The sequence below is a fragment of the Malania oleifera genome, chromosome 8 (assembly GCF_029873635.1).
Source record: "Malania oleifera isolate guangnan ecotype guangnan chromosome 8, ASM2987363v1, whole genome shotgun sequence".
Lineage (NCBI taxonomy): Eukaryota > Viridiplantae > Streptophyta > Magnoliopsida > Santalales > Ximeniaceae > Malania > Malania oleifera.
Window position 1 is genome coordinate 81998688 of NC_080424.1, and position 11551 is coordinate 82010238.

Below are 11551 nucleotides of genomic sequence, written 5' to 3' on the forward strand. Positions count from 1 at the left end.
CCATCTGGCAGTGAGTTCTAAATTCATATCTATAGATTTAACCAAAATATAATAGAGTAGTGCATGTAAATACAAAATAGTGTATGAGAATACAAAATATATGAAGACAGAGGATGTGAAATGTGATAACAGAGTATGTGATAGGAGAACAGAGCATGTGAAAATATAGATTATGAAAAGTTGGGTTTTACAGAGATAACAACATACAACGTAAAGTAAAAAAAATATTAAATGTATTAAATATAGTAGTATTATATGTATTTGGGGCAAAGTAAACTCTCTGCCTGAGGGCTTACTAAAAAAGGCGAGTGCCCTAATAGGTATCAATTGTAGCCATACCAAGTTGCATTACATATTAAAGCAGAGGGGAGCTACATGTATGAGTGTGTAATCTCCTCTATCCTCAGGAACTTTCGCTTATAAATAATTGTGTGTGTGTGTGTATAGTAGTATTACATGTAACAACCCAAAAATTTTACCATTTTTTTTATATATAATTTACTATGATACCCCTGTAAAACCTACTATAACATCTCAGGACCCAGATGGCACTGAGGTATCCCTGTACATAAATTGACACACCTATACAGCGGAAAACATAAGTTCAGACATCCATATTTACAATGCCAGAATTCAGTATTTCCAAACCATACATACATGTTTATACGTTGTAGACACCCTAATTTTTACCAGGCTTTTCTGAAAAGACCTAGCATAATAAAGTCAACTTTAAGCCCAATTGAATCCCGGTTGCCTCAATTTTGTGACCTTTCCATAAATGGAGCCCTCTTCTGAAATCCCAGTTATCTCAAGATGGTTTTGTAGTTTCTAGTCAAGTCCCGGTATTCTAGGAAAAGTTGTTAGAGTCCTTTTTACCATGGTTTTAAATTGGGTTCTTCATAAGATTTATTTAGCGCTAGGAAATGTTCGTTCTTTAAATTCATTCTAAAAGTCTCAATTTAAATCTGAATGACAATCTTTGAGTCAAATTTCAAAATTAAGCAATGTGTTGTTGAGCTTCAAATGTTTAATTGGCTCTTTCAAACTTTTAATGAGGTTTTTAATCGAGTGAGCCATTTAATTTTAAAACTGGGGATTTGTTTTAAAGATCATGCTTTAATATCCAAGTTCTTTTAAGTCAAAATTGATCAACCAATTTCTGGTCAAAATTGAAAGACCACATGTAAAGTCATGAATTAGGAGGGAGAGGTGCAATAAATAATGGAAAATTACATATGGAAAAAAATGAAAGGTACAAAATAAAAGAGGATGCAAATAATGGTTGTAGAAGGAGCAACCCAGGGTTACATTCGTACATAAAATAATAAATACATAAAAATTACACAAAAAAAAGAGCAAAAGAGATCCCAAGCCAGCTGGACTTCCCCATGTCACCTATGTGCAAAGAGATACAACACATCGGTCTGATAACGGGAAAACTAAAATGCAAAATGCCCATTCACCTGAGCACAGAAGAATAAAATCGGTTAGAGAATTATTCCTGCCAGCTCAGGGAAAGTCTGTTAAAAGGGAAGGAAAGTTGGCCCCAAATACCTCCCAAGCCTCCCTATAAATAGGGAGGCTTGCTCATTGCAATACACACATAAGGGAAGGTAAGGATGTAAAGACCCAAAAATTTAAAAGGATTAAAATAATTTAAAAAATAAATAAATAATATAACAAATAAATAAATAAAAGGAATGATGTGGGAAAAAAATTTTAAAAAAAGAAATTAAATTAAATTAAGATAAATTAAATAACTAAATTACTAGTTGTTAAATTAAATATTATTGTATTGGATTTAAAAAAATAATAATAATTAAAATAAGATATATATATATATATATATACATATAAGTAAGTTAATATATATATATATATATATATATATAAGTTAAAGTAATATAATATATATATATAAGTAAGTTAATAAGTTAAAGTAATATAATATAAGAAGAAAAGAAGATAAGAAGAAGGAAGAAGAAGAAGAAGAAGAAGAAGAAGAAGAAAGAAGAAACAGACTGCTGCCCCCCCCCCCCAAACTCTGCACTAAAATTTTTAAAAAAATTCTTGCGCCAGCCACTCTATCTCCGTCTCTCTCTTTCTCTCAATTTCTTGGCGAATTTGTAGCGAATCGGGAAATGGAAGGTACTGTTGGATTCCTAGTTCCGCTGCCGACATTTCTATTGGAACAGATTGGCTATGGGAACGACTTGGACACTGCTCCTGGGGAAAGGTAATTTTTTCCCATTTTCTCAATTTTGCTTTAAATCTGCTGTTAAATCGGAAAATGGGTACCACCACATGGTCTTAGTCGTCGTCGTCGTCATTTTGACGTAGGTAATTTTTCAATTGAGATTTTCTAGACCCTACTCCAAAGCGAGAGTGGGATTTGGAAAATTTGGCAAATTAATTAAATTTGTGGGTATAACCGTAAATTAAAAATAATGACCCTAGAAAATATTTAAATAGTATGTTATTTAGGAATAATTTAAATGAAATTAAGGTTCTTGATTTAGGGCTCGGGTAAGCGCCGCGGGTATAATTTTGGGTCTCGTAGACATAATTTAGAAAATTAAGTGGGAGTATTAAATATAAGTTTAAATGTTAATTTGAGGTGTGTGGAGCTTAGGAAAGGCTAGATGAGTAGTATTTTGAGGAAATTAATTAATTAATTTGGGAAATTTGGTAAATCCCACTCTCGCTTTGGAGTAGGGCCTAGAAATTTCTAATTGAAAAATTACCTACGTCAAAATGACGATGACGATGACTAGGACCATGTGGTGGTACCCGTTCGCCGATTTAACAGTAGATTTAAAGCAAAATTGAGAAAATGAGGAAAAATTACCTTTCCTCAAGAGCAGTGCATAAGTCGTTCCCATGACCAATCTGCTCTAGTAGAAATGTCGGCAGCGGAATCAGGAATCCGCTGATTCCTTTTTTAAAATTTTTTTTCCCACGTCATTCCTTTTATTTATTTATTTGTTATTTTATTTATTTCTTTTTCAAATTATTTTAATCATTTTAAATTTTCGGGTCTTTACAAAGGAAATACTGGGAAAATAGAAGACACCTCTTGGAGAGCACAGAAATACCCTTGCCAAAATTGGGAGAGAAAGAAATTAGTGAGAGGGGAGGTTATGCTAGTTTGAAAAGAGAGCTGGGAGAGTTCAAAGAAAAAAAAAACAAAACGGGGTAGACTCCGTCAAACTCGGAGCACACATCACATACCCAGAGTGTAGAGGTACAAAAGAGTAGACAACCATACCAACTAAGACAGACCTACAGGAAGGAAAGAAGACCGGAGGAGAGAAAACAAAGGTAAAACCCAATACCCCCTCCCCTGTATCTTTCCATTTGAGCACTGTTTGTGAAAATGTAAATGCATGTCTCCTCCTACCCTGAGTCTCATGCTCTAACCCGAGCATCGGATCCGAATTCAAATTCGGGGCCGACTTGAGAAATCACCTGTACCCAAAACTTTGACCCATCTACCATTCCAAAACCGGGCCCTGAACATGAACCTGGATTCAAGTTCAAATCTGTTGAACCAATCCAATTCCTTGTGAACTCCCCTATGCCCACAGTTCATTTCAAAACCCCAGACCCTACTTAAAATTTTAAATTCCACAGGCCCAGTTTGAGTAAAGCCTGTTTGTCTCTGAAAACCTCGAAGCCCATTTTGAATTTCAGACTCCCAAAGCCCGCTACAAACTTTAAACCAAAGCCCATTTTCTAAAAGACCCAAAAGCCCAACCAATTCCCAAAATATTTAACCCAGGCCCGTGTCAAAGAATCTCAACTCGACCCATTTTGAAAATCCCTCAGGCCGGTTTTTGAATTTAGCCTGAGGCCCAAATCATTTTGAAAATTCTTCAAACCCATTTGACAAAACTCTTGAAATCTTAACTCCAGCAGATTCACACACAGAACACTTACGCAGTAACCAAAGCATCATTCGAATCTCAGATTCAATCGAATCAAGTTCGCAGGCTCTCACACAAACGAGTCAACCACCACACTATTTATTCCAATGAGGTAGAATTCAAGCAGAGGAACTGAATTTACTCTAAAAAAAATCAATGTTTGCTTGAGAGTTTATTTGGAAAATCAATGATTGTTTGTGAGTTTGTCTTGAAAATTATTGAGTGTTGGTGCGTACGTGTGTGAGTATTTCGAAATTCATAACTACTAGAATTCACACAATTGCAGAGGTGGACAGAACCCACACACACAACCTCACTTACGGTCACACTAGGACATGGAACCCACGCACAACACTATTCACACACTCCAAAACACGAAACCAACACACAAATCATTCTCATGCACTCACCCACACACTACCTCACTTACAACCACTCCAGGGCATGAAACTCACACACTAAACACAAAATGCAAGCCCAGATCAAAGGAAGGGTACTTATCTTTCATGAATTTTTGCTTGCACTCGCGGATGCTCTGGACATGAGGCTGAGGGAAATGGAGAGCTCGAAGGAAAGAGGAGTGTCGCGAAAATAAAATAGGACACGATGGTTTTAGCAAAAGTGTCTAGGACCGAACCGCAGGGCGAGGTTGAAGTTGAAGGCATGCCGGTTCATGATTCCGAGAGGGGTTGGGTGGCGCGTAGTAGCGACGTGCTCGGCAAGGCGCCGATTCTGGAGTCACAGAAGCCTTGCTGACCAAACAGGGGATGTTCGATGTTGATGACGAAAATGGGGAATTAGAGAGAGAGCTCAAAAGAAGGAGAGATGGTGTCACCGAGACGAGGAGATCAAAGATGAGGAGGGATTGGTGCGCGGAGAGTCGTGAGGAGACGTTGGGAATAGAAGGGAAGCATAGAGAAGAAAAGAGAAAAGAGAGATTAGGAAGAGAAAGTAGAAAAGAGACAGATGAAAAAAAAAATTCCTTTTTTAGAAGCTTGCTTGCACCACAGAGAGTCGACACATGGCACTCTCCTTCTCAATAGATCCATAAGGCCGTGTGGCCTATCCTCCGCAGAGAGCCGACACATTGCACCACAGGTACTACTTGCTATATGTGCAAGACTAAAGGTCACATAATGTTTGATTGCCCTAAAAAGGAAATATGTTAAAGTACAAGGAGAATGGAAAGTTAATAATGGAACTAACAACAAAACAAAGAAAGTTAAAAGGATTTGGGTTCCAAAGACTAACACAATAAATCCTCCATTGTAGGTATGTTTTAGGACAACATCATCAACGGACAAGTGGTACTTGGACAGCGGGTGTTCAAGACACATGACCGGCGATAAGACCAAGTTTTCCTCTCTAAAACAAAAAGATGGAGGATGCGTCACCTTCGATCGTAATGCCAAAGGTAAGATCATTGGCATCGAGAGAATAGGTAAAGAACCTTCTATTACTATTGATAATGTATTATTAGTAGAAGGATTAAAACACAATCTTTTAAGCATTAGCCAATTAAGTGACGAAGGGTTTGAAATAACCTTTAAGAAAGAAAAATGTGTTATTCAAAATCCCAAAGAAAATAAAATCTTGTTTATAACTCTTAGGATAAATAATGTTTATTGTATAAATCTTGAGAATCTAATGAATCAAAACGTAACTTGTTTGGCAGTCATGAATGAAATAAGTTGGCTATGACATAGGAAGTTAGGACATGCTAGCATGGACTTATTATCCAAATTATCAAAGAAAAATCTTGTAAAAGGATTACCAAATACCAAATTTATAAAAGACAAGATGTGTGTCGCATGCCAAAAGGAAAAGTAAGTTAAAACAAGTTTTAAAAAGAAAAAGTATATATCTACTAAAAGACCTCTAGAACTACTACACCTGGACTTATTTGGCCCAACTAGAACCTTAAGCTTAGAAGGAAAACAATATGCTTTTGTAATAGAAGATGATTATTTAAGATTCACTTGAGTATTATTCCTAACAAATAAAGATAAAGCTTGTGACATGCTAATCACCTTATGTAAGAAATTACAAAATGAAAAGGGCTATAATGTAACAAGTTTTAGAAGTGATCAACGTAGGGAGTTTAGAAACAAAGAGGTTGATAAATTGTGTAATGAATATGGAATAAACCATAATTTCTCAGCACCTAGAACTCCACAACAAAATGGAGTTGTAGAAAGAAAAAATAGAACCCTACAAGAAATAGCAAGAACAATGATAAACGAAAATAATCTACCTAAATACTTTTGAGCTGAAGCTGTAAACACAACATGTTATATTATAAATAGGGTATCTATAAGATCAAGTATAGATAAAACACCATATGAACTATGGAAAGGAAGAAAACCTAATATCTTTTACTTTCATGTATTTGGACGCAAGTTTTATCTTTAACACTAAAGATGATTTAGGAAAGTTTGATGCAAAATCGAATGAAAGTATCTTTTTAGGCTACTTTACAAATAACAAAAGCCTATAGGGTTTATAATAGGAGAACTCTTACTATCATTGAATCAATACACATAACATTTGATGAATCAAACAATTATGAAAATAAAATTAAGAATGATGAAAAAGAAGATATTCCACAAAAAGAAGAAGATCTTGAAATAAAGGAAGAAAATAATAATGAGACTTCAAATGAAAACATTGTAGAAAATCTAGAACTACCTAAAGAATGAAAATATGCTAAAAGTCATCCAAAAGAACAAATACTTGGAGAAACTTCAAAAGGAATAACCACTCGAGCCTCATTGAAAAATATTTGCAACCATTATGCCTTTTTATCTCAAGATGAATCCAAAAATATTGAAGAAGTTTTAAAAGATGACTCTTGGATTATAACTATGCAAGAGAAACTAAATCAATTTGAAAGAAGTCAAGTGTAGGACTTATACCTAAACCCAAAGACAAATCAATCATAGGAACTAAATGGGTGTTTAGAAATAAAAAAGGATGAAAATTGAGTTGTTGTAAGAAATAAAGTTAGGCTAGTAGCACAAGGTTACAATCAAGAAGAAGGTATCGATTATGATGAAACCTTTGCCCCTGTAGCAAGAATGGAAGCAATTAGAATGCTCTTAGCCTATGCAGCTTATAAAGACTTCAAATTATATCAAATGGATGTAAAAAGTGCTTTCTTAAATGGATATATAAATGAAGAAGTATATGTAAAACAACCTCCAGGTTTTGAAAATTCAAAAAAATCCAGATCATGTATTTAAGTTAACTAAAGTTTTATATGGATTGAAACAAGCTCCTAGAGCTTGGTATGAAAGGCTAAGCAAGTTTCTTATTCAAAACAATTTTTCAAGAGGAAAGATAGATAGTACTTTATTTATAAAAACATATTGACATACGACATCACTTCTTGAGAGATCACGTGCAAAACGAAGACATAATGCTAGAATTTGTAAATATAAATGACCAATTAGCAGATATATTTACAAAACCTCTATCTGAAGAGCGATTCATATTCATTAGAAGAAAATTGGGTATGATGCATATTCTAGAAGTAAACTAAATTTTTTCTGCTTGGCAAGCGACTGCCACCAAGGTGCCAAGCGACTTCCATGCTACTGACTTTTCAAATTCTTCATTGACAGGCCCCTGCCTTATTCTAGCAGGCGACTGCCTCGCGGTGGGTAGGGTTTAAAACCCTGTTTTATATCATTTTAACTTCCTACAGGCAACTGCTCCTTCTTCTCTCTCTCTGAAATTCTTCTTTCCTATTCTTTTCCACACAGAATCTTCTTCCAAATCAGTCTAAAACTGAGCATCAAACTTGCCCTCCACACCAAATCGCAAGTATAACCTAGGGTTTTTCAGCTTTCCTATTCCATACAAACATGCCACGGATAAAATCAACTGGTAACAAGGGTTCTTCTTCTTCGACAAGGATTAACAATGATGAAGTAGAGAAATTGTTAGTAACTCCACATGCTAAGCAACTCTATAGGAATCAAATCGCTTCGACTGAACCCATTCTAGGTAAAGTTCTTGATGTTACATTCTTCAATTCAGATTTTCCTAAAATTATGGAACTTTTCAAGGAAATTGGGTGGGATAGGTTTATTACTTATCAAGTAAAAGGATACTATCCAAACGTGGTTCAAATTTTCTATGCAAATATGGAAAGGGATGAAAATGGGATCAAGACAAATTTTCTAGGGCAAAATATTCATCTTACTCCCATATCTTTGGGAAAAATTATTTGAGTCAAGTCAGGAGATTTTGAGGTCCACATTGTTGAGAAACAATGGATTATGTCCCAAGGATTTACTCTAGAGGAATTTTTACCTTTAGTCATAACTGATACACCTATCAACTTTGGGCATCCACCTCTTTATAAACAGCTCAATCTACAAGCTCTAATTCTGCACAAATTTATTACATACAATATCCTACCATGTTTTGGTTCTCATGATCATATTTCATTCTTAGATTGCTTTGTAATGTGGTGTATTCTTAAAGGGAAAAAGTTGGATCATCCAAGTTTACTTATCAAGTGGATTATTTTGAAAGTCGATGCTCCTCGTGTCATTTTACCATATGCTGGGATGTTAAATATATGGTATTTGCTCATTTCAATGTTCTTACACCATCATTTAACTTCACTAGCAAAACCCATTACGATATCTTTTCTGATACTATTCTTAAGCGTATGGGATATAAGAACTCTTCTCAAGGGTGGTTTCATAAGGGACATCGTCATGTATCATCTACACCACCACCTCAATCTTCCATACCAACATCTTCAGTTCAACTTGACCCAGAAACTCCTTCTTGATTCGTTCCATTTTTTAATCACTATATGACCTTCAGTGATGGAATGCAATCTGGACTTGGTACTCTAAGGGAGAAGGTTTCTACTGTAGAAACTCATTGGTCAAGCCTTGTTCAGTGAGTTGACAAGATTGAATGACATTTGGCTAGCTCCTCTAAAGGCAAATCTCCAATGGATATCAGCTCTGCTCCATCAAGTGATGATGAATCTAGTGAACAAGAAGAAGAAGAAGAAGAAGAAGAAGAAGAAAGTGGATCTATGGAAGCCTCCGATTGATGTGTTTCATCTATGAGCTATTTAAAAAACTTTTGTCTATGTATTTGTGCTTTACCGGATAGTATGTTCTTTATGTTTGATTTATAAGTACTACGTATTGCAACACTTCACTATATTTTTTTATTCTCCTTTCCTTTTTTATTGATGTCCAAAGGGGGAGATATTTGAGAGAAGGGAGTGCAAAAATGAAAAATACTAATATGCTATTGTTTGTAAGACTATGAACATGTATGGATTGTATTATCTTGTATAGATCTTGTATGAATCATTTTATGGATCATTTTGCAAGTACCACATTGTATGGATCATTTTGCAAGTACCATAAATTCATTACTTATGTGACTATGACTATGGATATATCATGCTTGTTGAAAGGGGGAGCCATGAGTATTATTTCTTATTATTTTTGCTCTCGATTTGTTATCATAAAAAAGGGGGAGATTGTTGGCCTAACAAGACCTACAATTCTTATTTTGATGATAACAAATCATGATGTGTTTATGTGGTTTAAGTGAAAGTTTTTTAGGAAAAGTGCAAAGCTTAAAGCTAGTGACAAAGTTAAAAAAGATGATAAAGTTTATGAATCAAGAAAGGTCTTGAAGAGCATAAGGATTAAAGATAATTTAATGAAAGCTCAAAGAAAAGATCAGAAACTCAAAGATGATGGAAGAACAATGACTTACTTAAAGATCAAAGGATTAAAGTTTTAAGGATGTTTGAATGTAAGTACTTCAAGTTAATTTCAAGTATAAACTGAATTGAAGCTCTCATAAAATAAAATAAAAATCAGAAATATTTTTTTAAGAAAACCCTAAAGAATGTTTTTCAAATCGAAGAAAAGAAAGGTTTTTGAAAAAGAAAAGTTTTTGAAAAACAGAAGGGCTAGGCGATTGTCCTTTTGTGGCAGACGACTGCCAAATTAAATGAAAAATTTTTCAAAGAGACAGTAGCATGCCAGGCGACTGCCTGAACATAGTCAGGCGCCTGGGTGGTCATGCCAGGTGACTACCTTGGTTCTAGCAGGTGACTGCCAGTGTTATGTGTTGTGAGTTTCTTCTATGACAGGCGACTGCTAAGTCGTGGCAGGCAACTGCCACTCGAACGTTGGCTTAAAAACTCTCAACGGGAAGATTTTTTAATTGGATTTTTTTAACACTATTATTTTGAAAAACCTAGAAACTACTTCAAGGAAACTTTGGGGGTAAGGAATTACTTTTAAACATCTATAAATAACCCCAAACTTCAAAGATTTTTATACCAAGGATTCTCCAGCAATCAAAGCTCTCTAAAAAAGCTCTCAAATTCTCTTGTGTTCATTCATCTTCAACTACTGAGTTATTGCTGATACAAACTTCAAAGTAAAGCCTTCAATGTCTAAATCTTTCAATAATTGGAAGATATTTGGTTGAGTATTGAGCTTCAAATTCTTTTATATTTGAATTACTTTGAAGTATTATTGTGCTAAATATTGTACTAACCTACTCTGTTGTGATAGTGTTTTCTTATACACAAACTCTTCTCTATCTTGGTTCTTATTTATAGACGATTCAGGGCTATAGAATCATTGACCAAATGAGGGAATTTTGTTTGGAGAGGTAGGCTCTAGCCTAACGGAAGGAGTGATTGTAATCGGTATTGTTCCACCTGTCAACGGAACTGAACTAGTGAATCCTTTGGTGGTTTGCCAAAGGCGAGGACGTAGGCTGGGTATAAGCCGAACCTTATAAAACCTTGTGTCTCTCTTCTCTTCCTTACTCTTTATTTTTTAGCAATACTTACAACTTGCGTGTATGCTTTAAATTATTAATTTTGAGTGTATGGTTGTTAAATAGATCAGATGATAATTTGTTTTGACTTGATTAGCATTGATTGTGGAAACCGAAAGGGACTACGTTGGTTGATCATCCTAAACTTATTAATCTAAAAGTTTGTTTAAAAGCTAAACACAAAGAAGAATTGCGAGTTTGGAATAAACATAGGGCTTACATAAATTCAGCATGCTTTACAATTTATTACAGGGCTATTGTTGCAAAGAACAAAATTTTGATTATCTCGTTGATTGGTTGTGGTTGAATTGTTTTTGTACTCACTTGTTGTGATTATTAATATACAACAAAGAATTAAACTTGAAATAATTTTAAAAATCCAATTCACCCCCCCCTCTTGGGAAGCTATCCTAATTTCAAAACTACCACCTGGTTATCCCACATAAGATGAAACAAAGGTTTGCAAGCTGCTCAAAAGTTTATATGGCTTAAAACAAGCTTTGAGGCAATGGTATGCCAAGCTTTCTTCCTTCATCATCCAGCATGGTTACACTCAATCTAGAGGTAATTATAGTTGTTTACTCGAGCCTATAATGGTTCCTTTACTACAATCTTAGTTTATGTTGACATAATTATGGTCAACAATGACATGAGATCTATTAATGAACTTAAGGCAACATTGAATGAAAAGTTTAAGATCAAAGATCTTGCCCAACTCAAATACTTCCTTGGCATTGAGGTTGCACGATCAGCAAAGGGAATTCATCTTTGTCAATGGA